General features: G+C 36.9%; 1 protein-coding gene across 1 annotated transcript in view; it reads right to left on the reverse strand.

Annotated features, from left to right (window-relative positions):
* Positions 1-3,288, reverse strand: part of LOC144959051 (uncharacterized) — a 14,327-nt gene extending 11,039 nt beyond the window's left edge. Inside the window, exon 1 of the mRNA XM_078891404.1 lies at positions 3,211-3,288. The gene's annotated coding sequence lies outside the window, so the exon portion shown is untranslated. The remainder of the gene's footprint in view (positions 1-3,210) is intronic.
* Between the last annotated feature and the right edge of the window lie 1,174 nt (positions 3,289-4,462).

The raw sequence follows: 4,462 nt of genomic DNA on the forward strand, positions 1-4,462 counted from the left end.
GTAGTAGTAGTAGTAGTAGTAGTTGTTGTTGTAGTTGTAGTAGTAGTAGTAGTTGTAGTTGTAGTTGTAGTAGTTGTAGTTGTTGTAGTAGTAGTAGTAGCAGTAGTAGTAGTGGTAGTGATAATAGTGAAAGTATTAGTAGTATAGTAGTAGTAGTAGTAGTAGTAGTAGTAGTAGTAGTAGTAGTAGTAGTAGTAGTAGTAGTAGTAGTAGTAGTAGTAGTAAGTTACTATGAAACAGTATGTGTACCTGGAAAATGTTTGGAATGAACAAGATGAGGAGTGTTTGTGCGATTGTTGAATCTTCGAGAAAATAAAATAAAATAAAACAAAACCAAAAAAATAAAAATCAAAATAAATAAATAAAAATAAAATAAAAAACTGTCGGGTAGCCTTGTTCTAATCGCTGTACAATTACTCCCACCAACGTATAGCACATATTATGATTTTGAAATTTAGTCCCAGGCTACGACATTTACACCTGCTAAATCGCGGGTGTAAATTTACACCGTTTAGTCCCTCGTTTAGTCTGAGACTTCGCGTAGTCCGGCTTCATGAATATCTTACAACGCCTTTTAGTCTGAGACAACGGATTTAGTCTAGGATTATCGTCGTAGTCCCGCTCCATGAATCAGACCCCTGGGGGCTGATTCATGGAGCGGGACTATGGTAGTCCCAGACTATAGCAAAGTCTGAGACTTTGTAGTCTAAGACTTTGGGAAGTCAGAGACTACGGAAAGTAAGCTATTCATGGAGTCAGACTTCGTCCCTGACTTTCAAGTCTCTGACTACGCTTGCGAAGTCGCAGACTACAGAGGTCAATCTATTTTTAACTGGGGATTCCTCGGAAACGTATCACAAAACGTCATAGAAATGTGTTACTTTTCTAGCTGCGCATGCGTCATACGGAGTGGCACAGAAATCATAATATTTATTTCTTCTTCGTGTTTGTTTTGATCGTTTTTTTTGTTTGTTTTGCTGTTGTTTTTTCCCCACAAATAAAAATAGTGTGAGACAAGTTTAGGGGTGTAAATATTGTTTGAGAATGTGTGTGTGTAATGTTTTTTGTAAATATAAATAACGATGGCACTTAAATGATTCTTATCCACGGTGTAGCATTGTTCTAAGTAGAGTGCGGTGGGCGCTGCCTGAAGCATGGGTCCCGAAAATACTAACGAAAGAGTGATGATGGAGAGGAATCGGTGGAAACAATACAGACAATGGGCGTTTCGGGCACAAACCCTTCGTCGGCACAACAATAAACTAATAAACGTTGAAAACAAATAAGATGAAATGCAGTATAAATTGCACCGTCTGTACTCAACGATGGTTGGAGTGTGAACGAATCGTTAGCGCGTGTGATAGAAATGATAAGGCCAGTGAGAGACGTGACATTTCTAGAAAATAATGGACGATAAAAGACATAAAAGAAATGTAATAGTAGTCGTAGTAGTAGTAGTAGTAGTAGTAGTAGTAGTAGTAGTAGTAGTAGTAGTAGTAGTAGTAGTAGTAGTAGTAGTAGTAGTAGTAGTAATGGTAGTAGTAGTAGTAGTAGTAGTAGTAGTAGTAGTAGTAGTAGTAGTAGTAGTAGTAGTAGTAGTACTAGAAATAGTAGTAGTAGTAGTAGTAGTAGTTGTCGTTGTTGTTGTTGTAGAAGTTGTAGTAGTAGTAGCAGCAGTAGTAGTGTGGTAGTAGTTGTAGTCGTAGTAGGAGTAATGATAATAGTGAAAGTAGCAGCAGCAGCAGCAGCAGCAGAAGTAGTAGTTGTAGTAGTAGTAGTAGTAGTAGTAGTAGTAGTAGGAGGAGGAGGAGGAGGAGGACGAAGTTACTATGAAACTGTGTGTTGGGGGAGGGGGGGGGGGGGAGGAGGAGTCCCTTCAGAGTGTTTTGAATGGGCAAGATGAGGAGTGTATGTGTGATTGTCGAATCTTCGAAAAAAGTAAAGAAAATAAAATAAACAAAACCAAAAAAATAAATAAATAAATAAATAAAAATAAATATAAAATCAAAAACTGTCGGGTATTTTTGTTCTAATCGCTGTACAATTACTTCCCCCAGTGTAGAGGACATATGATCTTGAAATTTAGTCCCAGACTACGATATTTACGCCTGCTAAATCGCGGGTGTAAATTTCACCCGTTTAGTCCCTCGTTTAGTCTAAGACTTCGCGTAGTCCGGCTTCATGAATATCTTACAACGCCTTTTAGTCTGAGACAACGGATTTAGTCTAGGACTATCGTCGTAGTCCCGCTCCATGAATCAGACCCCTGGTCTCTCCTCCAGGTTGACCTTGGCCTTCCTTTTTACCTCTTTCTGGGTGGATTCCATAGCAGGGCTGTCCTTGTGTGATTTTGTCTTTTGGGTTCTTCAATGTGTGTCCTGTCCATCGCATTATGGTGGAGAATAAATACTATTTCTTGCATTTAAATTTTCTTCTTGATGAGTAAATTATTCGTTTTTATTTTTTGATTCCATTTTGTTGAATGTCAATTTCCTTTTGTAAAACTTGCATAGTTAGTGTGTGCGACTGTTGTGTGTGTCTGTTTGACACGGTATGAGTGTGCTTATGGTTTGATAAGTATATTGTAAAGCGCTTTGAGGCTTCGGAATTTAGCGCTAAGGAAGAACACTTTATTATTATTATTATTATTATTATTATTATTATTATTATTATTATTATTATTATTATTATTATTATTATTGCAAAAGCACTCGAAGTATTTCGTTCTCATTCTTTCAATTGTAAATCCACTATCTGTCCCGCCCGGCATTTTACCGTTTTGAGTCGATGGGTCACATATCCCCTGGTGCTATATCTAATTTGTTTGTTTGTTTGTTGATAATATGACCCACCCAACGTGAACTCATTTTCAGGTCTGATAACAGAACACTATTATGGGTTTGATTTAACATTGTTGTAATGGACAATATTTATGCGTTGGTTTTAGAGAATTTCCAAAACAACAATGAGGCCATAATAATTAAGATTATCAAACCTGTAAATAGGTACACATCGGAGTCAGCGCTTCAATCTTCTATAATGTCGAAGTGAAGGAGAATCAAACAGTGAGATCAAAGCTTGGAGTATCAGAAATATTAGGACTCATTTTTTTCTCACACACTGACGCCCTGTGAAAATTAAAAACCACAACAACACATATTGAACATGGTCAGAAAAGTCGTCCTTTCATCATGGCAAAAACTCTCAAACCTGGACTCCGCGAATACATGTTAACTTAACCAATGAAATAATTTAATGATACATCCAATCTTCGATATCACACCCTATTGTGGATACAAGTGGTGTTTTTCCACTGTATGCCATTTAATCAGTTAAAACAGCCATATTATGATGAAAAAAAACAACAGGTCTTTAAAATTTGGCCAGAAAACTTGCCCTTCAAATATAGATCAATTTAAGTGACCCCCATCTTGGCGAAAACTCTCAAATTCGGGACTTAGGAAGACCTCGCAGGGTCCCAGGTTTGAGAGTTTCTGCCAAGATGAGGGTCAAATAACTCGATCGATATATAAAGGACGAGATTTTTGTCCAAAAATTAAATAATGTTTTCCCAGAGTATGCCAGTTAACTACGTTAAAGCATACAGTGCCGTGTGCATAAGTCATATTTCCTGGCGGTGTTCTCGCCTTTCTGGATAACAAGAGGCATCCGTCCTCGGCGAGCATTTTGTTTATTCAATAGTATGATCGTGCAGTTGCCAGACTGACATTATATATTGATACAAATTACAAAAAGGAAAACTGAGCTCAATAACGGAACAAATTTTCATTATTCATTGCTCTTCTCCTCAGGCTGTCTTGATTGTTTTTTTTTTTATCACGCCAACGGATCGAATGAATACGAAATTGGCTGGTAGACCGTTTATCTGATGTTACCTTCTAATTAAAAATTTTGATCGATAACTCAAAAGGAACTGTGTGACTCTGATGAAATATTTAAGCATTTAATGTCTATTGATTGTATGATTCAAAGAGAAAAAAATCCAAACTCCCAGACATTGCCCATTATATTTTCGTTTAATTTTGTTTCGGATAATGGCAACTCTTTTTACAGCTATTGTCGTTTAAAAGCGGCTTTCTCAAGGGTTGCGGAACAATATCTCACATTGAGGTAGTTCGAGTCTTTGCAACTGCAGCAGTAAAAGTAGTAGTAGTAGTAGTAGTAGTAGTAGTAGTAGTAGTAGTAGTAGTAGTAGTAGTAGTAGTAATAGTAGTAGTAGTAGTAGTAGTAGTAGTAGTAGTAGTAGTAGTAGTAGTAGTAAGAGTAGTAGTAGTAGTAGATAGTGAGTAGTATAGTAATAGTGAGTAGTTAGTAGTAGTAGTAGTAGTAGTAGTATAGTAGTAGTAGTAGTAGTAGTAGTAGTAGTAGTAGTAGTAGTAAGTAGTAGTAGTAGTAGTAGTAGTAGTAGTAGTAGTAGTAGTAGCAGCAGTAGTATAGTATG

This window comes from Berghia stephanieae, chromosome 13, assembly GCF_034508935.2.
Source record: "Berghia stephanieae isolate SIO BIC M18660-M18661 chromosome 13, UCSD_Bste_1.3, whole genome shotgun sequence".
NCBI lineage: Eukaryota > Metazoa > Mollusca > Gastropoda > Nudibranchia > Aeolidiidae > Berghia > Berghia stephanieae.